An 8,068-nucleotide genomic window follows, 5' to 3' on the forward strand; every position below is an offset into this window, starting at 1 on the left:
TTCGATCAGCGAAGTTAAGCAACGTTGGGTCTGGTTAGTACTTGGATGGGTGACCGCCTGGGAACACCAGATGCTGTTGGCATCCCTATGTCAAGTGGGGTTGGTGGAGGATTAGTGCCCCTCCCTGTAAAACAATTAACTCTAAGCCCTTGGCCACCCCGTCTGGGATACATGGCGTCTGGCAATGAATGAATGAATGAATGTATAAATAAAACACTCATGAAATTGTTTACTCATTGTTGAACATACAATCAACACTACATAAAGTGTTAACCAAGATGATAATGAAAAAAAAAAAAAAGGTAGGCATTCATTGGCTATTAAACATACAGGTAACTTTGATTCTACATTTTGTAACATTACAAATACAAGTTGAAGAGTGATCTTTTAAATAATGATTTAAGTTTGTTTTGTTTCAAGGTAATACATTTCTAAATTAAACAAAATATTATCAATACTGCAGTATTAAAAAAATAAAATAGGTAAAATTTGGTGTTGCAATTAACTTAAAAAAAAAACAATGTTATTTGTTCTCTTTATAAAAAGCATGCACCTGACTATTTCACTGTTCACCACTCTTCAGAGTTTCCCTGGCTCAACATTCTGTTACACCTCACCAGTTTCTCGGTTTTTTCATTTCCAAGTCTGTTCCTAAGTTTTGTGTGTACATTTCCAAATGTTGAAAAGATCCTCTCAACAGAAGCTGAGCTTGCAGGTAGACTACTTAATGCTTCCATAAATGAGCAGAATTCTGGTGTAACAGGACCATGGAACTTGTTTGCTTTAGTTTTCATGAGTTTCCAATAGTTCTGTGGGGAGAATGTTTCTGTTACCTTAGGTGTTAGCAATGATTTAGGGTACATTTATTCATCTCCAATTGAAAACCCAAGTAGAAGTGGTAGAAAGTCTTCATTTACATTGGACAGCCATTCTGCAGCTTCTTCTTCTTGTTCCTTGGACAGTTTTCGCCCTTTATATTTGGGATGCACCTGATATGCTACCAAATGAGCAGCAGTTACACATTGTTCAAATCTTTTCTCAATCAGGTCTCTGTAGGGTTGTAGCACAGGAGCTTCCTTGACATCAAACCAAATGTTATCGCATTCGCCAATTGTGCAGTCATCTCTCTGAAATTTATTTAAGGCAGCAGATACAATTTTCAACTGCTGGCATAAATGCATAGTTTCCATCTGTATGTTTGCATTTTGAATAGTCGACTTCACATTTTTTTCTATTTGATCAGAATGTTCACAACAAATTTCAAAGTATTTCTGGTAGTTCTTCAAAAAAGTATCTATGCAGGCATCTTGACTATTCCATCGTGTGTCATTAGGAAGTTGAGGCTTTAACCCACCCTTTTCATTGAGCCAAGCTTGAGGTTGGTGATGATTCCTAAAATACTTTTGGACCTCAACAACTCGGCTAAGTATTGTTTTGGGGGATACTTCTTTTTCAATTAGATTTAAGAAATGTGCAGCACATCCATAAACAATGAGGTCACGTCCACCTTCAGATCCTTCCTCCTTTCTTTCTTCAAAAATCCTATTCAGTTTATTTCTTGCACTCACCATCTTGTTCTCGTTATCAGAACAAAATGCAATAACCTGAAATCGAAAAACATTGAATTACTCTACCTATCTGAATCTGAGAGTATTGCAATTTTATTGTCCACCCTCTTATTGTGATTCTTCGATCTCATACAGATTTGCAGCATTAATGGAAAAACTTTTGAATAAAAATAAAAACTACAATCATCTAAATATCATGAAAAATTTTAGATTTAATTTAAAAGATAGTTTACCTTGCATTTGTACTTCTCTTCACAGTAGTCAATTTCCTTTTCTGCAAGTTCACTACAGTAGTTTGCTGTCTTCTTTTCTGTCCCAGTGTCTGCAGAGCGGATGAAGTATGAACGGGTCCCATTATGCAGACATGTTCCTATGATTGGCTGATTATGAATATTCGACCAACCATCTTGAATTAATGTCACATTTTTTCCCTCAAGTTCAGTGACCATAGTTTCTTCACATTGTCTATTTACTTCATCTAAGAGATGGCCACCAATATCCCTTCTATTTGGTGGTTTATATGAGCCACCTCTCATCATATGGATGAACTTCATCATGTGTTCATTTTCTGCAACACTAAAAGGAATATTGCAAGCATAAAATGTTCTTGCAAACTGAAGGTCAAATAATTTCTTGTCAGCTTCTTTTGTTTTGTATATGAATTTGTTAATGTTCTGAGTTACAGAAGAACCTGAAGTTCCTGAACCCATAGAAAGTTCAGAAAAACTAGAATGACTTGCACTTCTTTTAAGTGGGGGAGTGTAAAGTGTTGAGGCTGATGTTCCAGGCTGACTTTCCTCACAAAATGAAAGTATGTCATCATTAGATTCTTCACTTTCTTTATTCTTTGTTATTTTATTCTGATAAGTTGTGCATTTCTTCAAGTGTTCCCTTAGTCTTTCAATTTTAGGGCTTATTTTCTCACCACAATGTCTACATTTTTGCTTCTTTATAGTCTGTTTGTCAGTTATCTGACTTATCTCTTCAAATTCACTCCATTCCAGTCCCCTGTATCTTCCTTTACTTGTCATGTTGCTCTGATGACAGCTCACAGTGTACTGGCTGAACAGTTGCCCAGTCTGTCCTACACAAGTCAGGCTTCTAATGAACGCGTTCAGAACGTGTGTTGTTGTAACTCTCTCTTTATATATACTGTTCAGTATATATATATATAAATATATATATATATATATATATATATATATATATATATATATATATCAGAGAATTCAGTATAATTTCCTTTCTGGCTTTAATTATTTTTTGCTGTTTTTCTTACTTTAACCAAAATTTTGCAAACTGTAAACAATTTACAAACATATAATTATAACGTGCATAACCAAAAACCATGTTTCAATTTAAAAAATAAACAAATAGTAGTAAAAAAAGCCGAATTCTAAAATAACCCATTTTACCCGGGTTTTTTTACATAAAACCCGGGTTTTTTAATTAAACCCGGGTGGGCTGGGTTAAAAAAAAAAAAAACGGGTTTTTTGCCAACCCTGGCTAAATATGACTTCAGTCCAGACAGGTGAATGTACAGTATGGCTAATACAGTACAGTACTGCAATGGTAACGAAAACAATTGCTGACGCCGTGGTTAAAAACCATTGGTGCGGTCCGGACTAATGTCAGATATATTGAAAAAAGTCTGAGTTAGCAGGTGGAAGTCCAGATGTCACATTTATCAGGCTTTTGCCTTTTTTTGGACTGGCTCGGAGTCTGTTATAGTAAGGTTGTAATGTATGTAATATTAGTGGGACTTACATGTAGCGTAAGTAATCCCTCCAATATCCAATGTAATAGAGCCAATGACATGTCCGGAAAGTGGATCTGTCCGGATAGTGGGCCCCTGCCTCCTGGACTGGTACTTATGGACCCTAACCCAGCCTAACTTTGAAAACCACCTAACTAACTCCCTACTGGACCTGCACAGCACCTATTTAAGACCCTATTCACACAAATAAGGGACAGAAAGCATGAAATAAATGAAAAGGAACCAGAGAATGAGAAATTACAAGTGAGTATGGAATATATTTAGCAGCGTACAGGGTACTTACAACACGTACATGGCTGTTCGTTACGAAGGCTAACCCGCCTCCTCTAAGGCTCTGGCAGTGGTGAAAATGCCCCTGAAGCATGTACAGTAATCCAGTGTTGTGCTGCACTTAATCCTTTGCATTACAAATTATAATGGTTTAACACTGCACATTCTGTTCTTAATTGCACCACGCCAGTTTCAACCACCAGTTTCAACTGCCAATTTGCACTCTGTACATAATCTTTGAACTCTGAACTCTAATATCATAACACTTCACACACTGTAAATTCCCGTGTGTTGTAGTGGCGAGGTATTGCGATTTATTCACAAAAATGAGCACATGCAGAATCCACTGCGATGAGCATCTAGTCAGGATGGTAGTCAGGCGGTAACTATGGAGGGGGAAGAAAGGGGCACACGTAAACACAGCTGTTTGGCACTGTGCACCAAATTCAAAGTACAGTTGAAAAAAAGTTGGATTTTGTTTTGTTTTTTTATGTTTTTTGGCTATTTTTGGGTTCTAAAAGCCCGGGCCCCAAATGTCTGGGTAGTGGGGACTCCGGATAGTGGGTATCCGGATAATAAAGGGATTACTATTTCATTCAGATATGCTCTGAATTCCATGCTGTTATTCCTACATTTAACATTTTTGATGATATTATAAGCAATATCTTCCAAAAAATAATATAATACTATAAAATATCCATATGAAATGATTGTAAATTATATTGAAATAGACACAGATTAAACTTTAACGAAACACCTTCAGCATCTTAAATATAATTTGTTTTTAATATCAGATCAGCAAGGGATTACTCAGAATCTCCAACGTATGCTTGGGGCCCTCAGTTTGAGGTAGGCATGAAAGATCGTGCTGACCGTTTGATTGCTCTGTCTCCACGTAAAACGAAGTTCAGCCTTCACCTGGTCCAAAAAGCATGCGAAGAGCTTCAGGAATGTAGGACAGAGGGGGATAAGAGAGGTGAGTCTGTGCAATAATCATTTACAGTACTTATAAAAAAAAAAATACATCATTGTACACTTCATCAAAAGTAATGCATCACATTTCTTTTGCTAAGGTAGTCATGTCTTGTGTTAATATTCAAGTTTTTAAGCTTTATGTTACGGTGTATAAAAACAGTGCTAGATTTGATTGTAAATGCTGGAAATATAATTCAGTATGTTCCTGGAATCTGGCTCTTCTGAGCATCCCTGGGCTGCTTAAGGAGGCTGAAGACCTAACCCACCGATCCCCAGGCATTCAGATGATTCAGATAGATACCAAGACCCATTACAAGATCATAGTTGATGGATAGTTGCCACTTGTGAAACCCTAACCAGGGCATCCAAATTTTATTTGCTTGCTTTTATGTTTTCAATATAGTTTATCCCAAGCACCTTGTGCCCTCCATGATCCTTTTTCAAAAGACTGTCATGAACATCCAGGACAAGGACACTTCCAATAAAAAGTTTTGTACTTGCAAAGATCGCTTTGTAAAAGTGTCACTGTTGCCAAACTGACTTTTCAATGATACTTAACAATTTATTGGACTTACGGATATACTCATAGATAATAACCCTTGAATTTTAGTATTTATTGATATGCATGAAGAGATAAAAATATGTTTAAAAATATGTTCATTATTCAATATTTAGTGTTGAATAAGAAAATCATTGTCACCTGACAACGAATTTTTGAAGTGTCCACAATGGAATAGATGGTGATTGCCTGCCAACTTGTGAAACTTGTGCAGATATTTTGTCACCTTTTTTTGTTTCGAAAAGGAAATTAAGTATAATTACTATTTTTAATTGCCAACAGCCATACCACGTTGAGTACACCGCTTCCCATTCAATCAGCGAAGTTAAGCAACGTTGGGTCTGGTTAGTACTTGGATGGGTGACCGCCTGGGAACACCAGATGCTGTTGGCATCCCTACGTCAAGCGGGGTTGGTGGAGGATTAGTGCCCCTCCCTGTAAAACAATTAACTCTAAGCCCTTGGCCACCCTGTCTGGGATACATGGCGTCTGGCAATGAATGAATGAATGAAATTATTTTTAATTGGTTTCACTTTACGTTTTTAAAGTAATTATTGACTGGTAGCTTACTATGATCTATATTGGTATTTTGTCAACGCTGTGTTAGTGCATTAAATTAAGTTTCTATATGTAGATCATCAGTATTGTATTGAAATTTGTGCTTGCCTAACAGAACAAAGAAGTCATTGTATTCTTAAAGTGTCATGGCTGGGAAGTGTACATCAGGGTGAATAGCATAAAATTCTCTATGTTAATACTTCCAAGGCATTGTGTGCAGTCTGATGTATATTGATCAAATCAATATTGAAAAAAATACCTACTAACTGTGAACACTTCTGTAATTAATATTTGAATTAACCTTGATTAGTTAATTTTCTCTTAATGCAGGCAAGGAAATTTCTTTAACAGATGCCAGTAGCCTTAGAGTTACAAGTTGATAAGTTATAATCATGTGACAAATGTGTTCCCCATAATGGACTAAATTATTTAACATGCTCAATCGGTAGAGAGTTGGCCTGCTGTCCTGAAGGACCCGGGTTCAAATCCCGCTGAGGCAGGGAACAGTTTAAGGATTTGAATTTCATAAAATCAGACTTTACTGATCTACCAGAAGACCCGCCGACATGTTGTAAAAATACCCCCGCTAATACCAATACATCAGTCCTATATGAGACAGCCCTAGCATGTATTCAGTATGGACGATGGGTGTTAGCGCTGAAGTGGTGACATGTAGAGGCGTGCGGTATGTAGGAAGACTACTGGGCCTTGAAATCAGGCTGTGAAGCCCATGCCCAGAGTCGGTCACATAAAATAAAAAAAAAAAAAAAAAAAACTGTTATTACAGCTCATATTTACCCTTTCATGCATGGACTCGAATCGAGTCATTAAATACCATCCTGTACAACGCACCATGATGCACATCATGTCAAACAAAGGAGGACACAAGTTTCCCGCCGATGTGTCATATATATATTTTTTGTACCCAGAACGTGTCATGGTGCACTTTACAGGTTGTTAAACAATCTAACGACTCAAACCACTTGTGCCTGAGAGGGTTTATGTGATACATTGCATTTAGATTATATCAAATGAAATGTAGTTTGCATTTATCAAGGTAAAAGAAGAAGAATTGCACCATGAAATCTTTCAGCTTTACAGTTGTGTACAAAATATTTCTGTAATTCTGTGTTCATCCACCAACTGAACTAAGTTTTTCATGAAAAGGAAATGTATTGTTTATACCCGTTTTACCATCATAGTTGTTGCATGTTGAGTAGCTGGTGTGCAGATGGATCTCTCTGGATTAATGTGTGTTTCCAGGGACAGGTATTTGCATTTATGAATTCTAAACACTACATGTTTTTGTAAGGAGGGAGCTAGAATTAGATTGAAAATGATATTGTTTTTGTAGGCAAATAAATGAATGTGTTATTCATAGTCAATTAGATGTTTGCATTTACGAATTCAGAACATCACAATTTTTTGGAAGACAGTAATCTTTCTACTGATTTTCTTGTACTTAACCCGCCCAGTCCCGGCCACTTTTTGACCACTGGTACCCCCCAATCCCGGGCAATTTTTGACCTTTTTTTTTTTTGCTAAAACTTTCGCTTTTGGTGAGAAACATCGAAAATTTATAGAGAAATCGCTCACCTGAGGTTTAAAATACTCATTACAGGTAGGAGAGCCTCCTTACTTTACTGGTTTTCTATCAGGCTGGCGCCAAAGAAAACGAGTTCTATGGGAGGATAACTATTTCACACCACTCATAAACGGTATTTATTTATTTACTGTTACGAATTTATATGTAGTACAAAAGTATATTGGTTTTCAAGCAGTAATATAGGCATAATAAGCATTGTTTCACTCGCTAATACCTGACCTTTTTTTGCCACATTACCTGATCATCATTTCTAACTGTTTCTTCCTCTAATGCTATGTAAAGTTTGTCCTCCACATTGTCATTGATTGGGGAATCACTCTGGTCCTGAATTTCGTACCGTGGCATGACATGGCTATACTGGCCAGATCACTGATAACAGGTGAATTGCTGAGAAAAGGGCATGCAGGGGGGGGGAGGAGGTCATGCTGGGTAAGGCATTGTCTCTGCCTGGCATCTTGTTGAGGCAGGTGTCCCGTGTATACGTACCAAAAATGACTCGCGAAAATTGAAAATTGTGGAAATTATGAACCTTGCAATTGCAGGACGTTGAAGTACGTCCTCGGGATTAGCTGTGACAAAACGTGAGGACATGGAAGTACGTCCTCGGGACGGCACGGGTTAAATGACTTACTTTTTGTATTTAAAGAATTTGATATAACCAAATTATGGCACCTGGTGCTTTAATGGGTAATAAAGGTGCTCCAATGGGATTGAGCCTGTGCAGATTTATATCCAAGGGATGGTTGGGGTTTATT

At 37.2% G+C, this 8,068-nt stretch overlaps 1 non-coding gene across 1 annotated transcript; it reads left to right on the plus strand.

Annotated features, from left to right (window-relative positions):
• Positions 1–5,423: 5,423 nt before the first annotated feature.
• Positions 5,424–5,542, plus strand: LOC145407331 (5S ribosomal RNA). The gene has a single exon (XR_013898692.1). It is a non-coding gene; the product is annotated as a 5S ribosomal RNA (ribosomal RNA).
• Positions 5,543–8,068: the final 2,526 nt, after the last annotated feature.

The sequence above is a fragment of the Coenobita brevimanus genome, chromosome 72 (assembly GCF_032717465.1).
Source record: "Coenobita brevimanus isolate Jiangsu-jjx chromosome 72, ASM3271746v2, whole genome shotgun sequence".
Classification (NCBI taxonomy): domain Eukaryota; kingdom Metazoa; phylum Arthropoda; class Malacostraca; order Decapoda; family Coenobitidae; genus Coenobita; species Coenobita brevimanus.